Below are 10,021 nucleotides of genomic sequence, written 5' to 3'. Positions count from 1 at the left end.
CTTAATACAAATTCTAAGTTGGTCATTTCTATACATGAAACTGAACCCCAGGAAAGAAAGAAAAGAACGCAACTTCAAGTTCCATGCTCGCTCTATTCCTTCAAGAAGAAGATTCAACATCAAAGCCATCTGCTCTCCACTTACATCAAGTATGGGATCATCACAGGCACAAGCCACATGTGCAACATGCAAGAGTATACTCACCAGAACAAGCATACAAATACAAATAATCCAAAAATAATTTATTGAAGAAAATGAGAATACTAAATTTTATATATTTTGCAAAATACTTTTCGAACCAATTAGAGATTTATAATAAAACCAAATTCATATGCTTATCTCAAAACCCAATTCATATACCAAACATATTCTATTGTTCATCAATAAATGTCAAAATGCTTCCACATCAGATCATTCATCTCAATTAATATATATAACTTACCCTTAAAACATATTCCTCAAACCATCAATAACAACATAGTTTCATCACCATTTGTCATCATGAGTTATAAACATCATAAATCACATAAAACCACACTTGACATCAATTGTCACAAATTCTCAATCATCACAACTGGCAAACATTGACAATTAATCAGACCAAGGTCATCACTACTGACATACACCAGCAGCCAACTAGGCCACCCCAAACTTAGACATCAATACTGACTCTACCCAATGGAATTTCTACATAATATGAACGGTCTCCCATGAGCTCCATCCCCTAACATAATATTAATACTCTGATCATTCAGAGAGTCTCTTGGGCTAACCCTACGGAGGAAGTGTGTTTTTGTCGAATATAGGCAAGTATGAGTATTGGCTTACCTCTGTAGGTTTGCAAGACCAAACATCTATAGGATTCGCACACTTGTCTATTCTATATGCCCTTTTTAGTTAGCTACCACAAAGACCTTCAGCACTAGGTTGAAAGCCCACCTAGCAGCCTCAACTTACATGCCTACTCATATGTTTGTGCACCAACTATGCACCTGTTGTATACCAACAACAACAGTACATTTATATGCACCCACCGTGTACTAGCGACAACAAAAGTACATTTCTGTGCACCCACCATGTACTAATTAATGTCAACAATAGTACATTCTTGTACACACGCCATGTACCAACGACAACAACAAAAACACCAACTCATTCAATATATCTAGGGACAATTCCAACATCAAGTCCATACTCAAATCATACATCTCATCAATAGCATGCTACATTTAGATAATTTATTCAAGTTATTCTTCTCAAGATATAACATTTCAATAATAATCCAACCATCTCAATAATAAAGTACTTATCTTATAGGTAAACCTACTACATTTATTTCAACATTTTAAGATTCATTATTATCTACATTCATCTTTTTAAGGAAATATCTCAAACAAAAGAATAATCCTCATAAAATTAATTTTACTCCTTCTATATAGTTCATAAAACCATTATATATCCATTTAGAATTGGTTTGGAAACTCTAAAAAAAATACTCAAGGTAAATAACATTATCTTTAAATTTTGGCTTAGCAACAAATTGTTATTTATCTAAGTTTCTCTAGACTTCTATTCTGCCACAAAATTGGCTTAGCCACAAACCGTTGCTTTGCCAAATTTCTCTAGATTTCAGTTCTAACACAAATTTTGCTTAGCCACAAATTGGCACTTAACCAAAATTTTCAAGACTTTTTTTCTACCACAAATTTGGCTTAGCCACAAATTATCACCTAGCCAAACTGTGTTTCTAGCAACTTGTGAATCCAAGCTTCCAACACCATTAGTGGCTGCCCAACCTTCCAAACTCACAATAAAACACACAAATAATCATCCCTACTTCTTCCTAACACTAGAACGTAACATAAAAACCCAAGATTTAAACCAAACAACTCAAAAATCATCATAAAACAAGAAAAGAGGGTGGACTTCCCTTACCCAAAATTGTGAGATTTTCTTGAGAAAAAGGTTAAAGAGAAAACCCTAGTGCTCCAAGAGATCCTTCCCAACTCTTGTAGGTTCAACTAGAAGAAAACTATACCAATAATAGAACAAGCTTTTATCAAGGTTTGATCCACCAATCAATATTTTCCTAACAAACCCATCATATATTTCCATGGAGAAATTGAAGAAGAAAATGGAGAAAGAGATCAAAGAAGAATTAAAATATGAGCTTACCAAACCACAAATCAACAAGGAAGCTTTAGAGAAGTGAGAATCAAACTTCAAAATGTGTAGAATTTGAATGTTCCACTCAAGAGGAACAATGACTTGGATGAGAAAGAAAAAATGAAGGAATGAGAAAAAGATGTAAATGCTCTGTCTCCCACCCACACGTATATACTCTTAAAATTTTAAGAGTTTTAATGCTTACACCCTTTTTACCTAAAACTACACACATAAAAAAACACAAAATTATAATCAATTATCATCTCAAATACATAGTTTAAATTTAATTCTTCTAGCATCTTTAATCAAGCACTTAGCACACATTACGAAAAATCACAATGTTACACTTCTACTAGTTGGTGCCACCACCAACATCACTGCCACCATCGTTTTCATCGACATCACCATCACCACTATTACCACCACCACTACCATCAATGTCACCATCACTGTCATTGTCATCACCACCACCATTACCAACAATATCACCTCCACCACAACCACCACCAACGTCACTACAATCACCACCACCAACATCACTACCACCACCACCCACCATTGTCATTGTCACCACCATCACCATCAACGCTGACATTGCTACCACTATTGTGACACCCTCTACCCCGTACATATATGTACTAATAATAAAAGGAATAAAAATGCAAAATTAATTAAAAGTTTTTAAAACACATTTAAATAAAAACATTTCAAAAGGGTAAAAGGCTCACATTCACTTTTCTAACATCATAATAGAATGTGTCTAAATAAATAATAAAATCATCTCGGCTCAAAACAAGGTCGTCCAAGACTTCATGCAATTAATATAGAAACCTATGCCCTAAATGTCACATCCTATTAGAGCATTGTATCCCAACGTCTTCTAGTACGAGGTTCTTTAAATTCATCCTGTAGAAGCAAATGACTTTGGTGTTTTGATGATGATCATGATGATTTGATGTAAATGATGCAAATGGGCTTTTCAAGTTTAAATTCAAGACAATGATTCAAGAATACAAGCCACAACATCAAGATGATCACTAGTATTTTAGGAAGGGAATTCCTAATTGATATAGCAAAAGGTTTGGCCCAGTAATTTAAGTTAAAAAGTGTTTTTCAAGAGATTTACTCTCTGGTAATCAATTACCAGAGGATGCAATCGATTACCAGTGGCCAAAAATGATTTACAACAGCTACTAAATATTTGAATTCAAATTTTAGACTATGTAATCGATTACACAATATTGGTAATCGATTACCAACAGTTAATAAACGTTTTAATTCAAATTTTAAAAGCTGTAATCGATTACACAAATCCTGTAATCGATTACCAGAGAAGATTTTCAGAAAAATATTTCTAAGAGTCACATTTTCTCAAATGGTTTTTACTTGACCACCAAAGGTCTATATATATGTGTCTTAGAACACAAATTTGCTCAGAGTTTTTCAGAACAACAAGTGTTTATTCTCTCAAAGAGCAAAATCATTTTATCCTCTTAAGAATTCCTTGGCCAATACACTTGCAATTCAATAAGGAATCATTTGAGTGCTCAGATTGTAAAATCTATCTCTTTCAAGAGAGATTCATTCTTCTCTTCTTTCTAATTCTCTAAGGGATTAAGAGACCGAGGGTCTCTTGTTGTAAAAGAATTCTGAACACAAAGGAAGGGTTGTCCTTGTGTGTTCAGAACTTGTAAAAGGATTTTTACAAGATAGTGGAACTCTCAAGCGGGTTGCTTGGGGACTGGACGTAGGCACAAGGGTGTGGCCGAACCAGTATAAATCCGAGTTTGCACTTTCTCTTCCCTTAAACTCTTTTATTTATTATTGTTTCATATTTATATTCAGATTGTTCTATTTGAATTATTATTTAAGAAGTTCATTGTTAAGGGAATTTGTAACTTGAATAGAAAGTGAAATAGAATTTTAATTGGGGAAATAGTTTGTAATATCTTAATTCAACCCCCCTTCTTAAGATATCTGAGGCCACTTGTCCAACAAGTGGTATCAGAGCTTCATTCTTGTATAAAGTTTAGAAGCTTCAAGAATAAATGGCCTCAACAAACTTCTTATTTCCAGAAGGAAATTCAATCAATAGACCTCCAATGTTTAATGGAGAGGGTTACCACTACTGGAAAACCCGAATGCAAATTTTTATTGAGGCAATAGACTTAAATATTTGGGAAGCCATAGAAATAGGGCCTTATATACCCACCACAGTAGAAAGAATTACAATAGATGGAAGCACATCAAGTGAAAGCATAACAATAGAAAAACCTAGAGATAGATGGTCTGAAGAGGATAGAAGACGAGTACAATACAATTTAAAATCCAAAAACATAATTACATCTGCCTTGGGAATGGATGAATATTTCAGGGTTTCAAATTGTAAGAGTGCTAAGGAAATGTGGGACACTCTACAATTAACACATGAAGGAACAACAGATGTTAAAAGATCTAGAATAAACACATTAACTCATGAATATGAACTATTTAGGATGAATGCTAATGAAAGCATTCAAGACATGCAAAAGAGGTTTACACATATAGTAAATCATCTTGCAGCCTTAGGGAAAGAGTTTCAAAATGAAGATCTCATAAACAAAGTGTTAAGATGTTTAAGCAGAGAATGACAACCTAAAGTAACAGCCATTACTGAATCAAGAGATTTATCTAACATGACTCTTGCTACTCTATTTGGAAAGTTACAGGAACACGAAATGGAATTATTGAGATTATGCCAACATGAAGAAAATGACAAGAAAAAGAAGGGAATTGCTCTTAAAGCCTCATCTTCAATCCAAGAAGAAAGTGATAAGGAAATTGATCTAGATGAAGATGATGATCTAAGCCTTTTTGTTAAAAGGTTCAACAAGTTTCTTAAAGTAAGAGGAAATCAAAGGCGACCCAATTTTAAATCTAAAAGAAGGACAAAAAACTTCATCCTCTACTCCAAAGTGCTTTGAGTGCAATCAACCTGGACATCTAAGGGTTGATTGTCCTATCTTCAAGAAAAAGATGGACAAGTTTGAAAAGAAAAATTTTAGCGAAAAGAAATTGAAGAAAGCATACATCACATGGGATAAAAATGATATGGAATCTTCTGAAGATTCAGAAAATGAGGAGATAAACCTCTGCCTAATGGCTAAAAGTTATGAAAGTGATGAAGAGGTAACATCTTCAAATAACTTATCCATTTCTTTTGATGAATTACAATATGCATTTGCTGATTTGCATAAAGAGTCAATTAAACTTGCAAAGTTAGTTTCATCTTCTAAGAAAACAATTTCAGATTTAGAAAATGAAATTTCAAAATTAAACAAAGAATTAGATCATCTTAGAGATGAAGTCTCAATTTCTAAATCAAATGAAAAAGTTCATATCTCTACTATTTCTGACAAGAAAATATCAGATTCTTGTAGTTGTTGTGAAAAATATGAAAAAGAAATTAAAGAGTTGAAAAACTCACTTGAAAAATTTTCTTATAGTAAAAATAATTTAGATGTCATATTAGGAAAACAAAGATATGTCTCCAATAAGGCTGGAATAGGATATAAATCTGAAAAACAACAAAAATTTCATAAAAACTTCTCTACTTCCACACAAAAATATAATTCTAGTTCTATCACTTGTTTTTACTGTAGAAGAAAAGGACATGGCATATCTACTTGCTACTTTAAGAAAAACTACAACAACATTAAAATGATATGGGTCCCAAAAGGATCCTTAGTTTACACTAACACACAAGGACCCAATAAAGTTTGGGTACCTAAGTCAAAAACTTGATTATGTAGGTGTCTTTGAGGAAGGAGTGGTACATAGATAGCGGATGCTCAAAACATATGACTGGAAATGCATCAAAGTTTACACATATCTCTCCCAAGAAAAGCGGGCATGTAACATATGGTGACAACAACAAAGGTAGAATCCTTGGAGTTGGTAAAATAGGTACAAATTCTTCAAACTCCATTGAAAATGTTCTATTTGTTGAAGGTCTTAAGCACAGCCTGCTTAGTGTTAGTCAATTATGTGACAAAGGCTATCTAGTATCATTTGATTCTCAAAAATGTCTTATAGAACATAAGCATGAAATTAATATAAAGCATGTAGGACATAGAGTCAACAATATATACATGATAGACTTAAGCCTAAAACTAGATAGCAATCATTGTTTTCTTAGCAAAGATGATGATCCATGGTTATGGCATAAAAGAATTGCTCACATAAACATGGATCACTTGAACAAATTAATTTCAAAAGATTTAGTAGTTGGTTTGCCTAAATTGAAATTTGAAAAAGATAAACTATGTGATGTATGTCAAAAGGGCAAACAAACTAGAGTCTCATTCAAACTAAAATATGTTTCAACCACTCCAACCTTACAATTATTGCATATGGATTTATTTGGTCCATCTAGACCATGAGTTTTGGAGGAAATTAATATGCTCTTGTTATAGTTGATGATTTCTCTAGATATACTTGGACATTATTTATTACTCATAAAAGTGATGCATTCCAAGCATTTAGAAAATTTGCTAAAGTTATACAAAACAAGAAAAATCTTAAGATTGCATCCATTAGAAGTGATCATGGGTGTGAATTTGAAAACAAAGATTTTGAATTATTTTGTGAAGAACATGGTATTGAACATAATTTTTTGCACCTAGAACCCCTCAACAAAATGGAGTTGTTGAGAGGAAAAATAGGTCATTGGAAGAAATTGCTAGAACTTTATTAAATGATACTGTTCTTCCAAAATATTTTTGGGCTGAAGCCGTCAATACTGCATGTTACATCATGAATAGGACCTTAATAAGACCCATTTTAAAGAAAACCCCATATGAGTTATATAATGGTAGAAAACCCAACATTTCACATCTACATGTTTTTGGTTGCAAATGTTTTGTGCTTAATAATGGTAAAGATAATCTAGGAAAATTTGATGCAAAATCTGATGAAGGCATCTTTCTTGGATATTCATTGCAAAGCAAAGCATATAGGATATATAATAAAAAAACTATGAATATTGAGGAATCCATTCATGTTACTTTTGATGAATCTAATGCTATCTTGTCAAGAAAGAATATGCTAGATGATATTGCAGAATCTTTAGAACAAATTCATATTCATGACAAGATTCTAAAGGAAAAGGGAAAGGAAACAATGAAGATCCTCCAGATGAAGCCAAATCAAATAATGAACTTCCAAAAGAATGGAAAGCCTCAAAAGATTATCCTCTTGACAACATTATTGGTGATATCTCAAAAGGGGTAACAACTAGACATTCTCTTAAAGAATTATGCAATTATATGGCTTTTGTATCTATGATTGAACCTAAAAATATAAAAGAAGCCATAGTAGATGATAACTGGATTATTGCCATGCAAGAAGAACTGAATCAATTTGAAAGAAACAATGTGTGGGAACTTGTAGAGAAACCTAAAAATTATCCCATCATAGGAACAAAATGGGTATTTAGAAATAAGTTAGATGAACATGGAATAATCATTAGAAATAAGGCTAGATTAGTTGCAAAAGGATATAATCAAGAAGAAGGTATAGATTATGAAGAAACATATGCTCCAGTTGCTAGATTAGAAGCCATTAGAATGCTCTTAGCATATGCATCCATAATGAATTTTAAGCTTTATCAAATGGATGTTAAAAGTGCTTTTCTAAATGGCTTAATTCAAGAAGAAGTATATGTTGAACAACCACCAGGTTTTGAAATATTGGATAAGCCAAATCATGTTTATAAATTGAAAAAGGCTTTATATGGCTTGAAACAAGCCCCTAGGGCTTGATACGAGCGTCTAAGTAAGTTCCTTTTAGAAAAGGACTTTTCTAGAGGAAAAGTGGATACTACTCTTTTTATAAAAATAAAATCACATGATATTTTATTAGTTCAAATTTATGTTGATGACATTATTTTTGGATCCACTAATGAATTATTATGCAAGGAATTCTCCCATGACATGCAAAGTGAGTTTGAAATGTCAATGATGGGAGAACTTAACTTCTTTCTTGGATTGCAAATTAAACAAACTAAGGATGGTATCTTTGTCAATCAATCCAAGTATTGCAAAGAGTTAATCCACAAATTCGACATGGAAAATGCTAAGCACATGGCTACACCAATGAGCACTGCTTGCTATCTAGATAAAGATGAAACCGGTTAGTCAATAGATGTTAAGCAATATCGAGGGATGATTGGATCACTTCTTTATTTATCTGCTAGCAGGCCTGATATAATGTTTAGTGTGTGTATGTGTGCTAGATTTCAATCAAATCCTAAACAATCTTATCTTAGTGATGTTAAAAGAATCATTAGATATTATGGTAGGCACTACGAACATATGTTTATGGTATCCTAGAAATTCCACATGCACATTAATTGGATATTCTAATTCAGACTTTGCCAGTTCTAAAACAGATAGAAAGAGCACTAGTGGAACTTGTCAATTCATTGGATCTGCTCTAGTTTCTTGGCACAGTAAGAAACAAAATAGTGTTGTTTTATCCACTGCAGAAGCGGAATATATTTCTGTCGGCAGTTGTTGTGCACAAATCTTATGGATGAAGCAACAACTTTCTGATTATGGAATCCTTCTTGACCATATACCTATTAGATGTGATAATACAAGTGCAATTAATCTCTCCAAGAATCCAGTTCAACACTCTAGAACTAAACATATAGAAATTAGGCACCATTTTCTTAGAGATCATGTTCTAAAGGGAGATTGTGTATTAGAGTTTGTTGATACTAAGAATCAACTTGCTGATATTTTCACAAAACCTCTCCCCAAAGAAACATTCTTCTCTATTAGAAGGGAATTAGGCCTCTTAGATATTAGTGATTTAGATAAATAAGGATTGATTGATGAATTTATTCTTATAATTGATTGTTTATGTTAAGTATGTCACTTTGATTGATTTTGTTTAAATTCTTGTTATTATGATAGAATTTATAAATTCCTGTGTGTTTTATATTTGAATGATTGAATTAAGTGCATCAGTAGTGATAATTAATAATATTAGATGTATTTAGCATAGACATAGGTAATTTTTTTGAAACTAGCCTAGTTTATGCTTTGGTAATCGATTACCATCAAGTGTAATCGATTACACAAGAACAGGCAGCCTGTAATCGATTACAACATCCTGTAATCGATTAACAGAAGGCTTATTACTTCTGTAATCGATTACCAATACTTGTAATCGATTACAACTCGTCCTCGTCTATAAATACCCACGAAACCAGTGTTGCTGCGCAGCCAAGGCTTCTCCTCATGCCTCCTCCATCCCTAAATCTTCAAACCTTCGTATCTTACTCAAATCTTCACAAAAACACGTCCCGTAAAGCCCAATCTTCCTCTTTTTCACTCCTCTTTCACTTCCACCGATTGAAATCCACTAAAACTTCATCAAATGGCAGAACCATCGAAGAAGAGAAAGGGATCATCCTCCACCGCCGCTGCTGCTGCCCATCGCCGCCATGGACCATCCGAAGCACCCACAACACCTATTCATCCCTCTTTGTCATCTCCAAGATCATCCACTTTGTTTTCATCCGATGATCAGCGTCTACGGTACCTTTCTCAATTTTCTTCTAGGATCATCTTAGACCCTAAGTACCTAGACGTAGATTTCTTTAATGATGAAACATTTGATAGCTATCAAGTGTTTCAAAATTCTGGCTTGGTTGATTTCATGTCCTTAAAATTGCCACATTATCCTGAACTTGTAAAGGTCTTCTACTGCAACTTAAAAATTCAGGATGGCATTATTTCCTCTGAGGTGCATGGTATTCCCATGATCATTGATCAGTCATTGTTCTTTTCTTTAACTCATTTACCCC

Source organism: Glycine max, chromosome 18 (genome assembly GCF_000004515.6).
Source record: "Glycine max cultivar Williams 82 chromosome 18, Glycine_max_v4.0, whole genome shotgun sequence".
NCBI classification, from domain to species: Eukaryota; Viridiplantae; Streptophyta; class Magnoliopsida; order Fabales; family Fabaceae; genus Glycine; species Glycine max.
The sequence above is the reverse complement of the archived record's forward strand: the minus strand, read 5'-3'. Positions refer to the sequence as shown.